The sequence below is a fragment of the Hyperolius riggenbachi genome, chromosome 1 (assembly GCF_040937935.1).
Source record: "Hyperolius riggenbachi isolate aHypRig1 chromosome 1, aHypRig1.pri, whole genome shotgun sequence".
NCBI classification, from domain to species: Eukaryota; Metazoa; Chordata; class Amphibia; order Anura; family Hyperoliidae; genus Hyperolius; species Hyperolius riggenbachi.
Window position 1 is genome coordinate 19524683 of NC_090646.1, and position 24096 is coordinate 19548778.

Here is a 24096-nt window from a genome sequence, read left to right on the forward strand (position 1 = left end):
ATGTTGCAGAAATTCCGGTAGATGCTACGGCTGTGGGAATGTCTCCCTCCTTCCCTCTGATGGTATGAATCAGAGTTTTGTAGACAAAGGTTTTCCCTGTTCCTGCAGGACTGTCTAAGAAAAAGCATGTTTGTCGCGGATAGGCATCACTATATGCAGCGCGTAAAACAGAGTCAACAGTGACTTTTTGTTCTGTGTTGAATTTAACGTAGTGCTTCATAGCGTTCAAGCGTTCAACCTGAGCGTCGATGGTGACAGATGAATGACACAGGGGAAGAATGTCAGTGGTTGGTAGGTGTAATTTGCGCAGGTTGAGGCCATGTGGTTGGAGCATGTTGTTAATTTCCACGAGAGCATACATGGAAGCGGTGGCTGGGGAGTATGTTGTGAGAAGGTCCTCACAAAGGGAGAGTTTATGCGTGTCCCAAAGGTGTGGAACATTGTGGGGTTCACCGAAGACGCAGACAAAAACGAAAAGTTGTTGCAAGAAGAATGGCATTTATATTTGGGATGCCTCTGTAAGAGTATCATCCCATATCTTGTCGTCTTTAAGAAGACCTAATTGTTGGCACGCTTCTTTGAAAGTGTTACATTGGACGCCGTTGACAGTTTGTAGATGCTGAAAACTTTTGACGCCTACGGAACGGGTAAGGAGAAGTCTGAGATAATAGCGTTCTGTGTCGTTAATAGCAACAACAGGCATTCTATCGATTACTTTGGTGCCTCCTAGTGTTGGGCGAACAGTGTTCGCCACTGTTCGGGTTCTGCAGAACATCACCCTGTTCGGGTGATGTTCGAGTTCGGCCGAACACCTGATGGTGCTCGGCCAAACCGTTCGGCCGCACGGCCGAACTAAGAGCGCATGGCCGAACGTTCCCCGAACGTTCGGCTAGCGCTGTGATTGGCCGAACGGGTCACGTGGTTCGGACCCGAACGCGCTCTGATTGGCCGAACGGTCACGTGGTTCGGGTAAATAAATACCCGAACCACGTCATATCTCCGCCATTTCTCTGTGGGTTTAGCTTTGGGTAGGCAGGCAGGGTAGTTCGCTCTCCAGCCACGCTAGCCAGGGTCCCCCCCCAGTCATTGTGTGTCGCTGCTGGGAACAGTAGTACACCGCTCGCTCAGCCACACTATATATAGCATTGTTTACTGCCACTGTGTACCTCGCTCAGCCACACTATATATAGCATTGTTTACTGCCACTCTGTGTACACCGCTCAGCCAGACTATATAGCATTGTGTGTACTGCCACTGTGTACCTCGCTCAGCCAGACTATATAGCATTGTTTACTGCCACTCTGTGTACACCGCTCAGCCAGACTGTATAGCATTGTGTGTACTGCCGCTCTGTGTACACCGCTCAGCCAGACTATATAGCATTGTGTGTACTGCCACTCTGTGTACACCGCTCAGCCAGACTATATAGCATTGTGTGTACTGCCACTCTGTGTACACCGCTCAGCCAGACTATATAGCATTGTTTACTGCCACTCTGTGTACACCGCTCAGCCAGACTATATAGCATTGTGTGTACTGCCACTCTGTGTACACCGCTCAGCCAGACTATATAGCATTGTGTGTACTGCCACTCTGTGTACACCGCTCAGCCAGACTATATAGCATTGTTTACTGCCACTCTGTGTACACCGCTCAGCCAGACTATATAGCATTGTGTGTACTGCCACTCTGTGTACACCGCTCAGCCAGACTATATAGCATTGTGTGTACTGCCACTCTGTGTACACCGCTCAGCCAGACTATATAGCATTGTGTGTACTGCTACTCTGTGTACACCGTTCAGCCAGACTATATAGCATTGTGTGTACTGCCAATCTGTGTACACCGCTCAGCCAGACTATATAGCATTGTTTACTGCCACTCTGTGTACACGGCTCAGCCACACTATATAGCATTGTTTACTGCCACTCTGTGTACACAGCTCAGCCACACTATATAGCATTGTGTGTACTGCCACTCTGTGTACACCGCTCAGCCAGACTATATAGCATTGTGTGTACTGCCACTCTGTGTACACCGCTCAGCCAGACTATATAGCATTGTGTGTACTGCCACTCTGTGTACACCGCTCAGCCAGACTATATAGCATTGTTTACTGCCACTCTGTGTACACCGCTCAGCCAGACTATATAGCATTGTGTGTACTGCCACTCTGTGTACACCGCTCAGCCAGACTATATAGCATTGTGTGTACTGCCACTCTGTGTACACCGCTCAGCCAGACTATATAGCATTGTGTGTACTGCCACTCTGTGTACACCGCTCAGCCAGACTATATAGCATTGTTTACTGCCACTCTGTGTACACCGCTCAGCCAGACTATATAGCATTGTGTGTACTGCCACTCTGTGTACACCGCTCAGCCAGACTATATAGCATTGTGTGTACTGCCACTCTGTGTACACCGCTCAGCCAGACTATATAGCATTGTTTACTGCCACTCTGTGTACACCGCTCAGCCACACTATATAGCATTGTTTACTGCCACTCTGTGTACACCGCTCAGCCAGACTATATAGCATTGTGTGTACTGCCACTCTGTGTACACGGCTCAGCCACACTATATAGCATTGTGTGTACTGCCACTCTGTGTACACCGCTCAGCCACACTATATAGCATTGTGTGTACTGCCACTCTGTGTACACCGCTCAGCCAGACTATATAGCATTGTGTGTACTGCCACTCTGTGTACACCGCTCAGCCAGACTATATAGCATTGTTTACTGCCACTCTGTGTACACGGCTCAGCCACACTATATAGCATTGTTTACTGCCACTCTGTGTACACCGCTCAGCCAGACTATATAGCATTGTGTGTACTGCCACTCTGTGTACACGGCTCAGCCACACTATATAGCATTGTGTGTACTGCCACTCTGTGTACACCGCTCAGCCAGACTATATAGCATTGCTTACTGCCACTCTGTGTCTGCTGGGAACAGTAGTACACCGCTCACCCGCCACTGTATAGCATTGTGCTCTGTGTCGCTGCTGGCGATAGTGGTACACCGCTCACCCACCACTGTATAGCATTTCTGTACTGCCACTGTACTGCTGCCAGTCAGCGTGTACTTTAAGGATAAGTGAAATGAGGAAGAAATCCGGTGAAAGAGGGAGGGGCAAGGGAAGAGGTGTGTCCCCTGACGGTTCACGTACAGGCCACAGGGGAGCACCCAAGAAAACCCACTCAATACCGCCCATGTTGTCCAGGACAACAACCCTCACAGATCCAAAAGAACAGGACCAGATAATTACTTGGATGTCCTCTCAAGCGTCCAGCAGTGGGTTAAGCAGCACCAGCACATCACGCACGAGGTCCGAGTCCTCAGCCAGTTACAAGGAGCCAGTGGGCACAAAGCTGACACAACCGGCAGCGACACCACGCACACAACTGCCAGATAACCAGACGACGTTGGAGTGAGCTGCGCAGAGGTTGTTCTGGGGAGCTCTACTCCACGGCGGCGGCCCCCCACAATGACATATGACGAGTTTGAGGAGATGGAAGAGGAGGGTATGGACAATGTGGACATAGACCCAGATTTTGTTTGTGAACGAGAACATCGCCGTCGTAGCAGCAGCACAGATGAGTCTGTTGAAGAACCCACTGCTGCACGAGTTCGCCTTGTGCCACAAGGTAGGCGGCTCGCAATTTCAGGCACCACAAGCGTGGAAGTTCAAGTGAGAGGCAAAAGAGGAGCAAACAGAAATCACCAGCAAGGCAGGGCTTCAAAGGGCTTTCTTTGAAGACTGCACTGAGGATGTTACCATGGCGATTTGCAAGGTGTGCAAGACCCGCCTGAGCAGGGGGAAAAGTATTAACAACCTCTCCACCACCAGCATGAGCCGCCACATGTTATCCAAACATCCCACTCTGTGGGCAAACGCGGCAGGACAGGGTACCAGCAACACTGCCTCCCTTGGGTTCACCAGACTCACCACCAGACCCGCCTCAGCAGCAGCAGTAGCCCAGCCATTGCGTGGTTCACAACATTCACAAACATCAGACGATGCTGACACTGTCACATTCCGGAGTAGTGCTCTTGAGGTCTCCCAGTCTTCATCAAACACAACAACCAACAGCCCTTCCGTGTGCAGCGCTACGGTTCAGTTGTCTGTCTCGGAGATGTTTGAGCGCAAGAGGAAATTGCCAGCAAATGACCCCCGGGCCGTGGCAGTAACAGCCAGCATAGCCAAGCTTCTGGCCTGCGAAATGCTGCCATATCGAGTGGTGGAGACAAACAGCTTCAAGGGCATGATGTCAGTGGCCATCCCACGTTACGTGGTTCCCAGCCGCTACCACTTTGCGCGCTCTGCAGTGTCTGAGTTGCATGAGCACGTGGTCAGCAAAATAACCCGAAGCTTGAAGGATGCCGTTGCCTGCAAGGTTCACCTCACCACTGACACCTGGACGAGTGCGTTCGGCCAGGGTTGATACATCTCCCTTACCGCGCACTGGGTGAACCTTGTGGAGCGCTAACCCAGCACCAGCAGCAGTAGGATCGTGGAAGCAGTGCAGCACAGCTGTTGGCATGCGTCAGCAAGCGTTGCTGAAGCTGATCTGCCTTGGGGATAAGCAGCACACAGGGGAGGAAATTTGGAGGGGAATAAAGGAACAGATGGATTTGTGGCTGGCACCGCTGGACCTGAAACCGGGCATGGTTGTGTGTGATAATGGGAGTAATCTCATTCGCGCTTTAAGGTTGGCTAAGCTGACACACATCCCTTGCCTGGCGCACGTGATGAACCTAGTAGTTCAGCGGTTCCTGAGGACATACCCAGGCATGGCCGATCTTCTGTTGAAGGTGCGTCGAGTGGCCAAACATTGTAGAAATTCCAGTACTGCTTCGGGGGCACTCGCCAAGATGCAGGAGCGCTTCGATCTCCCCCACCATCGCTTGCTGTGTGATGTCCCTATGCGCTGGAATTCTACGCTGCACATGCTAGCCCGCTTTTGTGAGCAGAAGAGTGCAGTGGTCCAGTACATGACGGCGCAGTACCGAGGCTCATCCGGACAGCTGCCAAGCTTCTGTGGATCCGATTGGGCCAACATGTTGGACCTCTGCCAAGTCCTCCAAAATTTTGAGCAATCCACGTTGCTTGTGAGCAGTGACAACTCTTCAGTCAGCATTACCTTACCACTGCTGTGTTAACTGAAGAGGTCAATGTTGAAAATCAAGGAAACAGCTGTCATGATGCAACTGGGGGAATCTGAAGGAGAAAACGATCAGCGTGATGGTACCAACATCAGGCCATCCGCCTCAGGAAACGCTGGCCCCAGCAGCTATGACGAAGAAGAGGAGGAGGAACAGCTGGAGTTGGAGCAGGAATTTCATGCCACCACTGACGAGGGCCAGAGCGGTGCACGTTGGACTTCCACAATTCAGCGCGAATGGTCAGCAGAAGCAGACCAGGAGGAAGGTGACGACTATGATGCATCACAACAACTATCACAACGCTCACAAGAGGATGATGAGGATTCTGGTAGGACTCTGGCACACATGGCTCAATTCATGCTAGACTGCATTGAATGCGACCCACGCATTGTGCGCATTCTGGACAACACCAATTACTGGGTTTATACCCTTCTGGATCCACGGTACAAACACAATGTTCCAAAACTGCTTGAAGAAAGAGTCAGACAGGTCAAAATGGAAGAATATCAGCAGGCCCTTGTGGAGACTTTAGAGAGGAGATTGACATCCTCCCCCTCCTCTAGCCAGCTGTACGTCGACAGACTGACTTCCGCAAACCCAGGACGACCAGGAGGGCAGCAAACAACGCAAGTTGCAGCTAGTGCCCAAAAAGGAATGGTATCGGCAGTGTCCTTGGAGTGGGAAAATTTTCTGACACCCATGCAGCAGCAGCCCACTGAACAGCAAGCGTGCAGATCCACCTCCAACACCGATCGCCTGGAGAAGATGGTCAAGGACTACATGTCAGATGACGTAGCTGTGTCGAACAATCCATCTGCACCCTTCAACTATTGGGTATCGAAGCTAGACACCTGGCATGAACTGGCAATGTACGCAATAGAGGTGCTGGCTTGCCCGGCAGCCAGCGTTATGTCGGAATGCTGTTTCAGTGCTGCCGGAGGCATCGTCACAGATCGGCGTATCCGCCTCTCCACAGAAAATGCAGACCGTCTGACTCAAATTAAAATGAATCAATCCTGGATTGGAAACGACTACGCAACACTCCAGGACCCCAACCAAGTAACATGACCAATGAACATCTGGGATGGTTTAGCGTTTCCGGTCCCTGTTTATTGAACCTCTCATCTGTATTACATTTATGACTGCATGGCTTCAAAAAGCATTGCTGCTATATCCGCACGCTTTTTGTCCTCATGCAAGGCCTGGGTTGTTGTGTCTCAAAAAGCATGGCCTTCTCCTCCTGCGCCTGCTCCTATTCCATCACGTGTGCTGCTGCTGCTGCTGGGTTAGCGTTGCCGGTCCCTGTTTATGGAACCTCTTATCTTTATTACATTTATGACTGCATGGCGGTACAAAGCATGCTATCCGCACGCTTTTTGTCCTCATGCAAGGCCTGGGTTGTTGTGTCTCAAAAAGCATGGCCTTCTCCTCCTGCGCCTGCTCCTGTTCCATCACGTCTGCTGCTGCTGGGTTAGCGTTGCCGCGTGGTCCCTGTTTATTGAACCACTTATCTTTATTACATTTATGACTGCATGGCGGTACAAAGCATGCTATCCGCACGCTTCTTGTCCTCTTGCAAGGCCTGGGTTGTTGTGTCTCACAAAGCGTGGCCTTCTCCTCCTGCGCCTCCTCCTGTTCCATCACGTCTGCTGCTGCTGGGTTAGCGTTGCCGCATGGTCCCTGTTTATTGAACCGTTTATCTTTATTACATTTATGACTGCATGGCGGTACAAAGCATGCTATCCGCACGCTTCTTGTCCTCATGCAAGGCCTGGGTTGTTGTGTCTCACAAAGCGTGGCCTTCTCCTCCTGCGCCTCCTCCTGTTCCATCACGTCTGCTGCTGCTGGGTTAGCGTTGCCGCGTGGTCCCTGTTTATTGAACCACTTATCTTTATAACATTTATGACTGCATGGCGGTACAAAGCATGCTATCCGCACGCTTCTTGTCCTCATGCAAGGCCTGGGTTGCTGTGTCTCAAAGCGTGGCCTTCTCCTCCTGCGCCTCCTCCTGTTCCATCACGTGTGCTGCTGCTGGTGCTGGGTTAGCGTTACTGGTCCCTTTTCCTGGAACCTCTTCTCTGTATTACATTTATGACTGCATGGCGAAAAAAAGCATGTTATGCATATAGAAACAGATAGCGTGCATCTTCCGTCTTAAGCATGAAGATTTATTGCCAGTGTTATACATCAACATTGTATTCTGTGCATGGCATATTCCATAACTGCATACAAAATCTGCATAGTATTGCGCATATATAGTACCTTGCGGCTCCTTGTGTGGGCCAGTCAGTGTAGGAGGTGGGAGTGAGGGACTGATGTGGGCCTAGCGACGGCCATTTCACGTCCTCCTGGACGCTTGGTCACGCCGTGTTCCACTGCAAGCCGGCGCCGCCTCGCCACTGCATACATACGGGAAGACCCGCCTCCACCGTGGCGTCACAGCGCCGGCTGTGATTGGGGCTCAAGTTTCCACCAATGGGGGAGCCAGAGGAGCTACACCATGCGGACGGTGCCCGGCGAGGACCAATACAAGCGGACAAACTGTCGCATAAACACACGTCATTAATGACGCGTCTCACGCGGCTCACCTCCAGCGCATGCGTAAATCACACGCACCGCCGGAGGGCTCATGCACTGGATGAAAGATCACCAGTAGAGAGCGCCAACGCTGTGTGTCCTTTCTTCAGCCGGCACATCGCAGACAACTGGCACATATATTTCTGTTACCATTAGGTAGGCGCCTCCAGCTCATCCACCGGTGGAAAAAATAAAATTAGTGATAGTGTGTCACACCATTAAAATTAATTACTGAGACTGAGGAGCAGGGCTTTCACAATTGCATTCATTATTACCTTGGACCGTTACATCTACTCGTGTAACCCGTAACTTCAAGCAGACCAAAAAGCGGAATGGAAAAGGGATAGGGGGGAGATATATCGGCCATCACTGGCCGTCTCAGACATATATATATTTTACACTCAAATGCGAACCACTGGATATATACATATTGACTGAACAATCATATAGAGCACTCGTCAGCAGCATACTCATGCCTAACACTAACAATTGATACTAGCCTCGGCACAAACTCTGCAACACCCCATTTCCTCATAAATCGGTACCCCAATTAATGTCGCTCAACCCAAAATTTATGGGTCCAAAGTGCTTGCAAGCTCCACCTTGTCATTAAGGCCTAATGGCAGGGTATATGCACCTTGGGAGTGGGTACAAGAGGAAAAAAAATATTTGAAAAAGAGCTTATAATTTTTGAGAAAATTGATTGTAAAGTTTCAAAGGAAAAACTGTCTTTTAAATGTGGAAAATGTCATGTTTCTTTGCACAGGTAACATGCTTTTTTTCGTTATATAGAAGGGAACAGGATGGCGTGGCACTTCTCCTTTAAGGGGTGCGTTGCTTCCAGTCTTGGTGCGAGTACGGTGTGCCCAAGGTGGTCAATATATTAGCTGACAGGCTATACTTTCATATGCTTATAGACAATTGCTTATACCAGACGTGTGCTCCGCTCCACAATTAGGAAGGAAGAGGCTTGAACATTATGCATATAGAAACAGATAGCGTGCATCTTCCGTCTTAAGCATGTAGATTTATTGCCAGTGTTATACATCAACATTGTATTCTGTGCATGGCATATTCCATAACTGCATACAAAATCTGCATAGTATTGCGCATATATAGTACCTTACGGCTCCTTGTGTGGGCCAGTCAGTGTAGGAGGTGGGAGTGAGGGACTGATGTGGGCCTAGCGACAGCCGTTTCGCGTCCTCCTGGACGCTTGGTCACGCCGTGTTCCACTGCAAGCCGGCGCCGCCTCGCCACTGCATACATACGTGAAAACCCGCCTCCACCGTGGCGTCACAGCAAACAACGCAAGCTGCAGCTAGTGCCCAAAAAGGAATGGAAGCTTTACAAAGCACGAAAGTTCGGGTCCCATTGACTTCCATTATGTTCGGAGTTCGGCGCGAACACCCGAACATCGCGGCGATGTTCGGCGAACGTTCGCGAACCCGAACATCCAGGTGTTCGCCCAACACTAGTGCCTCCTCTGATTCTCTTTTTCCATTTTCCAGACAACTGTTGGAATGTGTAATGTTGTGGAACATCCGTGTAATGTAAGTCCACAGATTCGGGATCTGTCTTGTTCAGTTCAAACCATGCTAAGAGCATAGTGTTTTTGTTAGCTTGTCTTTGTAGCGCTTGTTTCTCGTGATCTTCATGAAAGAAGATGACTTGTTGTTCTGGCAAATGAACCGGTAATTGTGTAATAACATGCAATTTTTCGGGAAAGACTGTGTTCGTTCAAATGCCACATAGCCTCCGGAGCACTAACATACCTACCGTCAAGAAAAGTCTGTATTTCGTCATGTTGGAAAACACCATCGGCTGGCTCCTTGTGAAGTGCAATGGATGCAGCGTCATGTCCTTTGTACACATACTTATACAGGTACTTGATACATTAAATGGAGGCACAAACTTCAACATTAATATGCGCATTGAATTTCTGAGAAGGCCAGGGATTGTAAGGAACTATCCAACGGTTGTCGCTATCGTATTTGCCTACAATGGCAGTTCTCCCCTGTCTTCGGTGGTATATGGGGTATCCTTGTGTATTTTCTTGTGTCTCAGTGTTGAAGTCCTTTGGGAAACTTTTGGTACACGTGCCTCTTTCATGCAAGATGAGTTGACCATGCATTTAGTGACAATTTGTCGACGGTGTATTTGGGGATTTGGAAGCTCAGCGCAGACATACTTGTCTATGTCATCTTTGGTCCTTATTTTGGATTGTGAGTCAAGTGTAAGTAACATATGACAATGAGGCATTCCTCGTTTTTGGAACTCAATGACGTATATGTAAGTGATAACATTGCCAACAATATTCTTGTCGAGAATATCTGTTAGGAATTCTCGCAGTTTGATATGAACAACGCGGGCAAAGATGTCGGGTCTGTGTTCTGGTCGGTCATGAGGAGAAATGGTGTTTAACATTTCCGGCCAAGTAGGATTGCAGGTGAAGGTTAGCAATAAGTCAGGCTTTCCACATTTGCGGACAATTGCCATTGCATCTTGGTAATTCTGTTGCATGTAGCTTGGACTCCCTTGAAAGGTAGAGGGAAGAATGATCAATCGTCCAAGGCGGAGGTTATGGTCTTGTGCTTTAGCAGCGACAGCATCAAGCAGTCCCCTGTATTACTACACGCAAATCTTGTTGATGGGAGCGTTGGGCACTACAAAGATAGCAGCAGCATCAGTTTGACAGGATGGGGCGTTATACCTTCTGATATCCAGACTTGGTTTCTCCATGAATACCATTGGTACAGCAGCAACAGATTTACTGTGACTGATAATGTCATGCATTTGCATGTAAGACTTAGCGAAGGGATTAACCTGTCGTATCATTTTCTTTAGTTTCATCAACACAAGATCCTTGCAAGCGCTGTTACATTTGTTTTGCAAACGTTGAGTGGTAGCCTCAGCGGAATCAAAGATATATAACTGACCATATTGTGGTGATGTGTTAGGATTGGTATACGTATAAAGGAGAGACTTGGTGATAAATTTGACCGTGGATTCTGAAAACGTACGGTCCATGGCCAGGTGGTTGAGCAATGTGGGCGCCCATTGAAGCAAAAGCTAAAGCAGAGTTGTATTCCCTGATATGATCACAGAAATTTCGGGACAACGGGTTCTTGCCAGTCAAGAGGTCTTGTAATAAAACAGGAGGTTGCGATAGGGATGGCAAACACACCTTGCCGTTATGACAACACTTAGGGCCATATGCAATTCACTTTTTCACTTGAGTTTTCTCCTAGGAGATAATTTTTCATCTTCAATTTAAAATAACTTTCCAGCACTTTTCAACTAAAAAAGTACCAAAAAGTAGGTGAAAAAGTACTCTCAAAATTATTTTGAGTATTTTCTTGTATTCTGGTGGCTTAAAATGCATTTTATTAACAAGTTTAAAATTATCTCCTAGGAGAAAACTCAGGAGAAAAAGTGAATTGCATATGGCCCTTAGTGTAATGTCCCGATTTGTTGACCTCTGATGGCCAATGAAGAGCACTGCATTGAAGAGCAGTACATAGTGCGGTAGGTAGGCCAATGTTATGTTCCTGGACGGGAATGGCGGTATCTTCTTGGAAAGCAGCAGACAGTTGAATGAAGTGACTGCGCATGTGGTTTGCGAGAAGATGTGAGCTTTTGTAAGAGGTTTTGCAATGTACACATTGAAAGATTGTGTTTTGGGAATGTGTTTTCGTATATTTGTTGAGAAGAAATGATGTTTGGAAGCATTGACTGCAGTGTTCACACTGAAAGAACTTAGTCACAGAATGTGTTTTGACATGCTTGGTAATAGATGTGCGTGCGTTAAGGTGTTTGTCGCAAATGCTGCATACAAATATATTTGTTGTATGTATTTTGACATGGTTGAGGAGATCCACGTGAGCCGTAAAGTGTTTGTTACAGAATGTGCAGTAGAAGGTGTGACTGGAATGAGTTTGTAAGTGGTTCTTGAGAGTGCGAGTAGTTTTGAAGCATTGGTGGCAATGTTCACATTGTATCATTTGTTCAGTGGAGTGGCTTTTGAAATGTGTGTTGAAATATCTCTGCTGTCGGAATGTTTTGGAACAAATAATGCATTCATGTGTTTGTTCAGTGGAATGAGTTTCTAAATGTGCTTTGAGATATCTCTGCAGTCGGAAAGGTTTTCGAACAAATGTTGCATTGAAAGTCCTGTGTGGAATGTGGTTGTTCAGTACCGATGTTGTCAATAGATGGCAGCAGAACGTCATCACGTGTGATTGTAAGAGGCAAGAGAACTTCGTAATGGCCATGATCCAACAGGCTGCTAAAGAGCAGGGAGATGGAGAGACGTTGGCCGGGATTGTAAACTCGAGGAGAGGCACGGACGTTCTCTGAAGTGAATGGTGATAGTTGCGGGAAGTACCGTGTTTTTCGGACTATAAGACTATAAGACGCACCTAGTCCGGAGCGGACTATAAGACGCACCTAGGTTTAGAGGACAAAAATTAGGAAAAAAATATAATAAACCTGGATGCGTCCATGGTTCAGGGACGTCTTGTAGACCTTTTTCACAAAAAAAGCTGTCACCACTAGCTACAATAACTTAGCTTCAGTGCCCAGCTACACTAACTCCTGCTGCCCCCACCAGCTAGAGTACCCTACACTAAACCCTGATGCCCCACCAATAACCTTATGCTACACTTCACTTCACTACACTACCTTACTCTAGTGCCTGATACCCCCATAAGTTTCTATGCTACACTACACACTACACTAGCCTACTCCTGCTGCCCCTCCAGTAACACTAAAGTACATTAAACTAACCCCCTGCCTCCCCACCAGCTACAATAACTAAACACTACAACTTCAAAGTGGATGATCTCACCTATCCAGGTGTCCATCCATGTGCTCGTGTACTGTATTATCCAGCAGATTTGATCATCCTGATGCAGAGGGGCAGCAGCAACAGTGTGATCTTACATCCCAACATCCAGTCCTCCATTTTTCTACACTTGCGGTAGAGCAAATTAAGGACCATTCCATTGTGGCTGCAGCGGCTGTCATCTCCATCATCCAGCCCTCGATCTTCCTGCACTTGAGGTGGAGCAGATTAAGGACTATTCCAGGGTGGCTGCAGCGGCTGTCATCCCATCATCCAGCCCCCATCTTCCAGTGTGGCTGCAGCAGCTGTCGTTGATCCGTATGTGTTGCAGTAGTGGGACAGAAGAGGGAGCGATTACTGGGAAGCTGCAGGGGCTGTCCTCTTAACTTGCACTTGTGGTGGCAGCGGCGATGGTGCAGATAACAGGATATACCAGCGGTAGTTGTGATTACTGAAGTGTCTGAACTTCCTTGTTTACGTGCGCCCCCTGATGACGTGCGACACACACGCGGCTGAGTCATAAGGGAGAAGGAAGTTCAGACACTTCAGTAATCACAACTACCGCTGGGATATCCCGTTATCTGCCCCGCCGCCGATGCCACCGCAAGTGCAAGTTAAGAGGACAGCCCCTGCAGCTTCCCAGTGATCGCCCCTCTTCTGTCCCACTACCGCAACACATAACGACAGCCGCTGCAGCCACACTGGAAGATCGAGGGCTGAATGATGGGATGTCGGATCGCGCTGCTGCTGCCCTGCCATGCCAGGATCATTAAACTAGCTGGAGACATTGAGCACCAAGCGCGCAGATAGGTAACCACTTCTTCTGCGCTATCTGCATTTGCTACACAGGGGCACATTCGGACTATAAGACGCACCTACTTTTCCTCCCTACTTTTGGGGGAGAAAAAGTGCGTCTTATAGTCCGAAAAATACGGTATTTGGGACATAGCGACAATTTTTGCCTCCCCACCATAAACACCAGAAGTGCTCATGTAGTCAACATAGTGTTGCGCCGACTGTATGACAATGTTTCCGTGGCTAAGAACAACGGACAGCACATCGCCTAAGTAATCCCAATGTTAGTAAACATAGTTCACAGCCATGTTGTGAAGTTCGAGAGCAACAGTTTCTTCAATGACATTTTTCCAGAAGTATGCGACCATTAGAAACAAATAGTTACCTCACGCAGGAATTTGTATAACATTGAAGGAAATGTGGTTTCCATGAAAGACATGTAAAGCAGCAGCCATCTTCTATCTATCTATCTATCTATCTATCTATCTATCTATCTATCTACTATCTATCTAATAGAGTACGTGCCTTAACCTTGAAGCAAAAAGAAGAAGTAGGCTTTCCATGAGAAAAGTTATGGAACGCAATGGATGTTAAGGTAAGTGCCTGTTTTTAATATTGGGAGGTGGATGCAGACAGCTCTCCCCGGTGCTGGCCACGCTTGGGGCGGTCGGCTGCGCCACTGAGCCTCCCCCTCCGGGGTGCCGCTGTGGTTCCCAGGCAGTGAGAGAGCCTGGGACCCCACGGTCCCCCCAGTGGTATGGAGGCATTGGGAAGCCTCCCCGTGGCGCTCCTGGATAGTGCTAATGTAGCATGAACTAATTCCTGCAGGGCGACTGCTTTGCTGTATTGGTTTTTGGACCCTGCTGTAACGATCGGTGTAACACAGAGAGGGTCTGATTACCGGTGAACTGCAGTATCACCGAGAATACAGAATATACCCGATTATTGGTGATCTGCAGTATCACCGATAATCAGATATATCTACTAACCTCTGGACACCTGATATAACAAGTGAGTGTTTAGATGCAACAGTATACTTTGAGTACTTCTCCAGAAGTATGTTCCTTCCTCTGGCCTAGACTCTTCAGGGGGGAGGAGCTAGGCTGAGGGGAGGAAGGACAGAGCGTGAGTGACACCCAAGAGGGAGGGTGTCACTAACAGGTCTGGGAACTGCCTCTAACAGTAAGGCCAGTTCTCGAGGTCGGCAAGCCAGGTCGTAACACACGGACAGATAAGGTACAGATTCAGGAGGCAGATACAGAATCCAATAAACAGACAGGGTTTGGCAACGGAGTATCAGAATAGCACAGTACAGAATCAGAAAGCCAATACAGAGTCCAGGAACAAGCAGAGATTGGCAACAGGGCAACAGAAATAGCAAGGTACAGAATCAGAGTTCAGAGGAGTGGTCAGAAAGGCAAAAGGTCATAACAAAAAATACAGTTCAATATTCCTAATGCTAAGGTGTGAGTTCCTTGATCGTCAACACCTTTGGAAACTATGCTAGAACACAGATACAGACAAGGTCTGAGTGCTACCACGTAGTGATCGCAACGGCAGACAACCAGAGAATGACCAGCACCCAGTATATATAGCAAAGCGCTCTCCAGCGCCACCTCTAAGTGCTGGACCAATGGCAGGTGGTGAAAATGCCAGCGGACCCTTTTCTGGCTGTCATATAAGCTCTGCCTCTCAGCGCGCGCGCGCGTCCTTCTGAACCTGTGTGGACTAGCAGTCCCAGCCACACCAGACATGTCTTGTAATGTGATCACTGATTCAAGCGAGCGGCGGTTTCCCCGCGTCCAGGCACAATGCCAGCTGCTTTGCCATGCATACAATCCGCCGCCTCCAACGCGGACTCCACCGCTCTGCCCATGCGGCGGTTTCTTCGCGTTGTGTCGCCATGTTAGACGCGGAAACAGCCGCCTCACTCTGAGCCCTTGCGGCGGCTTTTCCGCGTTTCCTCACACCTGCATAGTTTGGCATGCGAAAGCAAATGCATATGTGCATGAGCATTGCCTCATGAATAGCCAATTAGGCCAGAATTGCAAAGCCAGACTTGCTAGGGTTAAACTTGGTGTTTGAGCATGCATAACTTTTCTCATGGAAAGTACTTCTTCTTCTGGGTTCAAGGTTGAGGCACGGCCTGGGGGCAGGGCGCTACTTCTTACTCTTGCTTAAAGGTTGAGGCACTTACTCTATTATATATATAGATTTCCCCCTCCAGGCCACCATGAATAGTGGGGGAAAGATGTAATTTAGCTTACAGCTATTGCTGGTGGCCAAATTACAGTGTTCTTGTAGTAATTTGTGATCCATCTTTTGATGGCACCCAAATTACTCACTGTGCACTGTTATAGCCATAATTCCTATTATGGCCTATGGTGGCGCCAGCTGCACCCAAATCAATGGAGATCTATTGATGATATATTTTGCATTTGGAGGGGGTCACTATTGGAGCACAATTCATTTGTTGAGGAGCTTGAGAATACCATGGTCATACGTGATCAGGGTTGGTTTATTACCACCTAGTTTCTGAAACCAACAGACAGGAACATTCTCCTTGAATTCTCTAGTTTTCATCCTAAATCCGTTAGAGAGTATATTCCACAGGGTCAGTTTGCCTGAGTCGCTAGAATTGTCTCCAATCCTGATACTTGCGGACAATATTGGCCTCAATTCACTAAGAGCATGCTGGAGATAATAAGGCAAGAGTAAACTTGCCACCACACAGTGAGAGAGTTATCTTATCTCTTCATTCCTTAACAGTGCTGCTTATCCGGATTCTGGATATCCGGGTAACCCGGATATCATAGTTACATAGTTACATAGTTACTTTGGTTGAAAAAAGACATACGTCCATCGAGTTCAACCAGTACAAAGTACAACTCCAGCCTGCTCCCTCACATATCCCTGTTGATCATAAAATCCCTGGATTAACATCATTGGCATTACCTAGTAATTGTAGCCATGGATGTCATTCAACGCAAGGAAAGCATCTAAGCCCCCTTTAAATGCAGGTATAGAGTTTGCCATAACGACTTCCTGTGGCAATGCATTCCACATCTTAATCACTCTTACTGTAAAGAACCCTTTCCTAAATAAATGGCTAAAACGTTTTTCCTCCATGCGCAGATCATGTCCTCTAGTCCTTTGAGAAGGCCTAGGGACAAAAAGCTCATCCGCCAAGCTATTATATTGCCCTCTGATGTATTTATACATGTTAATTAGATCTCCTCTAAGGCGTCTTTTCTCTAGACTAAATAAACCCAGTTTATCTAACCTTTCTTGGTAAGTGAGACCTTCCATCCCACGTATCAATTTTGTTGCTCGTCTCTGCACCTGCTCTAAAACTGCAATATCTTTTTTGTAATGTGGTGCCCAGAACTGAATTCCATATTCCAGATGTGGCCTTACTAGAGAGTTAAACAGGGGCAATATTATGCTAGCATCTCGAGTTTTTATTTCCCTTTTAATGCATCCCAAAATTTTGTTAGCTTTAGCTGCAGCGGCTTGGCATTGAGTACGATTATTTAACTTGTTGTCGATGAGTACTCCTAAGTCCTTCTCCAAGTTTGATGTCCCCAACTGTATCCCATTTATTTTGTATGGTGTTAGACCATTGGTACGACCAAAATGCATGACTTTACATTTGTCAACATTGAATTTCATCTGCCATGTATGTGCCCATATAGCCATCCTATCCAGATCCTGTTGCAATATAACACTATCTTCCTTAGAGTTGATGATTCTGCACAATTTTGTATCATCTGCAAAAATAGCAACATTGCTCACTACTGTATCCACTAGGTCATTAATAAATAAATTGAAGAGCACTGGACCCAGTACAGACCCCTGTGGGACCCCACTGCTAACAGTCTCCCATTTTGAGTATGATCCATTGACCACAACTCTTTGTTTTCTGTCCATTAGCCAGTTCCCTATCCAAGCACACAGACTCTTCCCCAGTCCTTGCATCCTCATCTTTTGCACCAGACTTTTGTGGGGAACAGTGTCGAATGCCTTAGCAAAGTCTAAGTATATCACATCTACAGCATTCCCAATATCCATATTAGCATTCACTACCTCATAAAAGCTGAGCATGTTAGTCAAACAGGACCTGTCTTTAGTAAACCCATGTTGATGCTGAGAAATAAGATTATTTTCTACTATGAAGTCATGTATAGTATCTCTTAGTAACCCCTCAAATAGTTTGCATACAACTGATGTTAAGCTTACAGGTCTATAATTTCCTGGATCTGATTTTTTGCCCTTCTTAAATAATGGGAAAACGTGGGCTGTACGCCAATCCACTGGGACTCTGCCAGTTGCAAGAGAGTCACAAAAGATAAGATAAAGGGGTTTATCTATAACTGAACTTAATTCCCTTAGGACCCGAGGATGCATGCCATCCGGGCCAGGTGCCTTGTCTATTTTTAATTTATTTAGTCTTGCCTTTACTTCTTCCTGCGTTAAGTATTTAATATTACAGTTAGAAGATTGAGACTCTTCCGCCTCTGTAATTTGCAACAGTGCTGTTTCCTTTGTAAAGACAGAAGCAAAGAAAGCATTTAATAACTCTGCCTTACCTTGGTCATCCACCATTGAGTTCCCACCCTCATCCTTTAGGAGTCCTATACAGTCAACCTTTCTTTTTTTAGAGTTGATGTACTTGTAAAACTTTTTTGGGTTAGATTTGATATCCCTAGCGATTTGATTTTCAGCTTCGATCTTTGCCAGCCTAATTTCTTTTTTACAATTTTTATTGCACTCCTTATAATTGCTTAGTGCAGCCTCGGTCCCCTCCTGTTTTAGGACCTTATAGGCATTCTTTTTCCTCTTCATTTTATCTTTAACCTTTCTATTCATCCATAGAGGCCTTTTTTTATTCCTAGACATTTTGTTTCCATATGGGATATACATACTACAATATTGATTGAGAATACGTTTAAAAGCTTGCCATTTCCCTTCAGTGTCCTCCCCTTGTAGTATATTATCCCAGTTCACCAAACTTAGTGCCTGCCTGATTTGATTGAACTTTGCTTTTCTAAAATTCATAGTTTTAGTGGTCCCGCTGCCCCGTGGCCTATCAGTCACCAGATCAAACGTTATCATGTTGTGATCACTATTTCCCAAATGTTCTTGAACCTGCACATTTGATACATTATCTGGTCTATTCGAAATGATCAGATCCAGTAACGCATTCCCCCTAGTTGGTTCCGTTACCATTTGAGTCAAGTAATTGTCCTGTAGTGCTGCCAGAAATCTGCTGCTTTTACCAGAATGGGTAGCCTCAATACCCCAGTCAATGTCTAGAAAGTTGAAGTCGCCCATAACTATGACCTCATTTTTACTTGCCGCTTTTTCAATTTGCTGTAGTAATTGCAGTTCTGCAGCTTCATTAATATGAGGTGGTCTGTAGCATACCCCAATAAGCAATTGGCAACTTTTATTTCCACCATGAATATTTACCCAAACGGACTCCACATCTTCGCAATCTTCCTCCATCTCATCGTTGAGGACAGCTGTAAAAGAATTCTTAACAAAGAGACAAACCCCTCCACCTTTTTTTCCTGTTCTATCCCTCCTGAACACATTGTATCCTTTTAAATTGGCTATCCAGTCATGACTTTCATCCATCCATGTCTCGGTTATTCCCACAATGTCATAGCCTTTGTCATTCAGAATGAACTCTAGTTCATCTATTTTATTTGCAAGGCTCCGAGCATTGGTTATCATGCACTTTATATTTTTACCACCACATTTACCAATTTTGTTTACCTGAAATGGGCTACTTGAAGTTTTACCAACCTCCTTAATCTTTACACTGTCCCCACCCCCCTCTCCACCCCCCATAATGTTAGGCTTCCACTGTCTTTTTACCTTATCTTGTCTATATGTTGAGACTTTATCCTCCCGCCTCCCCCCAGATCCTAGTTTAAAATCTCCTCCAACCGTTTAGCCATCTTCTCCCCCAATGCAGCTGCACCCTCCCCATTAAGGTGCAGCCCGTCCCTGCTGTAGAACCTGTAGCCGACTGCAAAGTCTGCCCAGTTCTCCAGGAACCCAAACCCTTCCTTCCTACACCAATTTCTCAGCCACTTATTTAACTCCCTAAGCTCCCTCTGTCTCTCAGATGTAGCACGTGGCACTGGCAGTATTTCAGAGAACACCACCTTGGAGGTCCTTGCTTTAAGTTTATCTCCAAGTACCTGAAAATCATTTTTGAGGACCTTCCATCTCCCACTAACTTTGTCATTGGTGCCAATGTGTACCATGACAGCCGGGTCTTCCCCAGCCCCACCCAATAATCTGTCAATTCTTTCCGCTATCCGATTCTGCTATTCAGCTATCCGATTCTGTTTCAAGATTCCGGATTTCTGTGGAAATTTTTTTGAGGGGGGGGGGGGATTTTAAGGCCCCACATCCTAAATTATTGTTTCCCTTTAAAAAAATAATGATGCTACATGCCTCATTTACCCTAAAAAACATGTTTAATGCAATTTAAAGGCCACTTCCGGTTTTTCTACCCAGATATCCGAATTTGCCCGGATATTCCGGATACTGGGGTCAGATATCCGATTCTATTTGGATACCAAAAAGGTCAAATTTGGATATCCGATCTGGATCCGGATATCTGGGTATCCCGATCCGGATCAATACGGATTTTGAAAAGGGGTATCCGAGCAGCACTGTTCCTTAAGTTACCTCTTCTGTAGTTAAGTTACCTCTTCTGTAGTTAAGTTACCTTCTCTATAGTAGAGATGGCCCGAACCTCCGATTTTCAGTTCGTGAACTCCCCGCAAAAGTTCCGTTCGCGTGAACTTTCGCGAACCGCAATAGACTTCAATCGGGAGGCGAACTTTGAAAACTAGAAAAATGTATGCTGGCCACAAAAGTGATGGAAAAGATGTTTCAAGGGGTCTAACACCTGGAGGGGGGCATGGCGGAGTGGGATACATGCCAAAAGTCCCCGGGAAAAATACGGATTGGACGCAAAGCAGCGTTTTAGGGGAATAAATCACATTGAATGCTAAATTGCATGCCTAAAGGGCTTTAAAATTTTAACATCTTGCATGTGTATACATCAATCAGGGAGTGTAATTAGAGTACTGCTTCACGGTGGTGCTCATCCGGATTCCGGATATCCGGGTAACCCGGATATCTAAACATTTTTCAGCTATCCGATTTGGATTCAGATTCCAGATTTCTGTGGAGATCCGAATAGCTATCTGTGGATAATTGGCAGGCAATCCGGATATCCGCGGATATCCGTGGATATCCACAGAAATACGACTATTGAAATACTGTAACTAAGGAGATGACATCATTGAGCCAATCAAAGGGCTCCCAGCAGAAGCCCTAGCAACTAATCACAGAAGGGTACCCAGGCCAGCCCCATCTGACCTCATTGAGCCAATCAGAGGGCTCCCAGCCTAAACCCTGGCACCCAATCACAGAAAGGAATCCTGGCCAGCCCCCCTGTATAATAAGGAGGGCTGTCATGATGAAACATATCGTCCTTGCTTGTGAATGCTCACTGAGAGACATGCTCCAGTTCCGCTGGCCTAGCAAGTGCTGTATACAGTGATAAACCTAAAGCTGATCAGTGATTAATCCCTTCACTATCACTACACTATGGTTATATTGTTAATTAGACTAGCTAGCTTGATTTAATTCAGTGAGTCACAGTCAGAGTGTGTGCTCCAGTGCTGCTGGCCTAGCAAGTGCTGTATACAGTGATAAACCTAAAGCTGTTCAGTGATTAACCCCTTCACTATCACTACACTATTGTTGTATTGTTAATTAGCTTGATTTCATTGTGTGACAGTCAGAGTGTGTACTGCAGGGCTGCTGCAGCTGCTATGTTTCTGTGTGTGTGCTGTGCACAGACCAGGCCAGCTGCTGCCTGCTGGCCAGCTATTAGCCTTAGCTAGCTATGGTATAGGTTAGGTTAGGGATTAGGGAATAGGATTACTGTGTTACCGAGTCGTTACTAGTTTGTAATGTAGTACTGCAGTCAGCGCTAGTAGTTGTTAGAGTAGTAGTACTAATGTGTTAGCTTACTACAGAACTGCTGTGCTGCTGAGCAGTACCAGTGTGACAGTTAGTGTCTTCTCCTCTGCTGTCTGACTGTCACTCAGCACATGGCCCTTGGCACTTGGCCCTTGGCACTTGGCACGTGGCACTTGGCACGTGGCCCTTGGCACTTTGCACGTGGCACGTGGCACTTGGTACTTTGCACTTGGCACTTGGCAAGTGGCACTAGGCACTTGGCATGTGGCACTTTGCACTTGGCATGTGGAACTTTGCACTTTGCACGTGGCACTTTGCACATGGCACGTGTCACGTGCAAAGTGCCACGTGGCACATGCAAAGTTCGACGTGGCACATGCAAAGTGCCATGTGCAAAGTGCCATGTGGCACATGCAAAGTGCTACGTGCAAAGTGCCACGTGGCACGTGCAAAGTGCCACATGCAAAGTGCCACGTGCAAATTGCCATGTGCAAAGTGCCATGTGCCTCATTTACCCTAAAAAACATTTTTAAAGAAATGTAAGGCCACTTCCGGTTTTTCTATCCAGATATCCGAATACGGCCAGATACCCTGGATACTGAGGTCGGATATCCGATTCGAATTCAGATCAGAAAAATTTGAACTCAGATATCCGACCCGGATCAGATATCTGGGTATCCGGATCCGGATCCAATCCGGATTTTGAAAAGGGATATTCAAGCAGCACTGATTAGGATGCATAATGATGCATAACTTTTGTGAAAATATAACTTTCTCATGCCCATAGACTTTAAATCATTTATGCAAAATTGTTTTTCCTCATGTGCATACATTTGTTTTCTTATGCCTTATGCATTTATGCAAAATGTAGTCAAAAATAAACAAAAGCAAGATTACACAGGACATTGTAATAACAATTGTCATTGCAAAAATTATGCAAAATTTTACAAAAATGATATTACTCATTACAATCAACACTAGTAATTATGTTCTAAATTGTAATTGCAAAAATTACGTGGAGATTAATGACAAGTAAATTACCCATCACAACCAGTGTTGCTCGGATACCTCATTATCCTATTCGAATTTGGTCGAATTCGGATAGTAAACTATCCGAATTCACTCGAAGTTCAATATCCGAGTTAATCGAATATCCGATTCGACCTCGGATATCCGACGTCACTATCCGAGTCTGTATTCGAGTAAAATATTCGAGCTGGCCTTAAATAGCTCGTAAAACTTGTATTGGAGGTCAATGATGCATGAAACCACCTTTTTTATGAAGAAAAACATCAAGTGATTATGTGGTAATGTAGTAGTTATAAAAAAGGTATCAAAAATAGTAAATTAACTTCATGAAAAGTGTTTGCATGAGAAGGTGTGTCCAAAATGGTTGTAAGTTGTAAGTCTTAATTTACGTCGTTTTCATCTTCTTCTTCTATATCTTCTTCTTTTTCTTCTACTTCTATATCTTCTTCTACTCGAATCTTCTTCATCTTCTATTTCTTGTATCTTCTTCAATTATCTTTTTCTTCTTCTATATCTTTTTCTTCTTCTATATCTTTTTCTTCTTCTTCGTCTATATATTCTTCTTCGTCTTCTTCTTCTTCTTCTAGATCTTCTTCTTCTAGATCTTCTTCTTCTTCTATATCTTCTTCTTCTTCTATATCTTCTTCTTCTTCTATATCTTCTTCTTCTTTGTCTTCTTCTTCTATATCTTTTCAGCAAGGCTTGGTGTACAGAGGCGCCAGAGTAGAATAAAAACGTTTAAAAACCGTCTAAAAGAGGGGGATGTTCAGGTGGACTTACCGCCCTCAAAAATATAAAACTCAATTGAGTCACAATATATCAATACAAAAATATCTTATTGAACTCCACTTAGTGCAACGCGTTTTGCAGGTGTGGTCCTGCTTCATCAGGCAAACAGGAGTATAACTCAATGGGTCTAGATACAGAAGTGAGCGCCTCTGAGAGGCGTTCACTTCTGTATCTAGACCCATTGAGTTATACTCCTGTTTGCCTGATGAAGCAGGACCACACCTGCAAAACGTGTTGCACTAAGTGGAGTTCAATAAAATATTTTTGTATTGATATATTGTGACTCAATTGAGTTTTATATTTTTGAGGGAGGTAAGTCCACCTGAACATCCCCCTCTTTTAGACGGTTTTTAAACATTTTTATTCTACTCTGGCGCCTCTGTACACCAAGCCTTGCTGAAATCTTGAGTCCACCCTCGGTGGAGGGGTGCTACCTTGTTTCCTATCTACAGAGAGCGACATCTTAAAAACCTGAGTGGGGTCAGGTTCTCATACTCCCCACCTGCGCTTGAAGTGGTTGCCTATGGGTAACCCATGTTTGTGAGTATATCTAAATATTTTGCTTTTAACCACAACCAACTTAACAATACTACACCATATCGGGCTCTCGATTTCTCTTTGTTCTTCCAAGCATATTCTTCTATATCTTCTTCATCTTCTTCTTCTATATCTTCTTCTTCTATATCTTCTTCTTCTATATCATCTTCTTCTTCCTCTTCTTCTCTATCATTATATTAAGTGTCTTGGTTTTCCTTTCTTTTGTAATATTTTTTTTTTACTTCATTTGTGGAAATATTTTATTTTAATAACAACACCATAGTTATATTTGTGTTGATGGCATAATAGGTAGGTAGTGGCACATTGCAAGC

At 45.9% G+C, this 24096-nt stretch overlaps 1 pseudogene; it reads right to left on the reverse strand.

Annotated features, from left to right (window-relative positions):
* Window positions 1-499: 499 nt before the first annotated feature.
* On the reverse strand, window positions 500-22905 carry LOC137512561 (uncharacterized; annotated as a pseudogene).
* Window positions 22906-24096: the final 1191 nt, after the last annotated feature.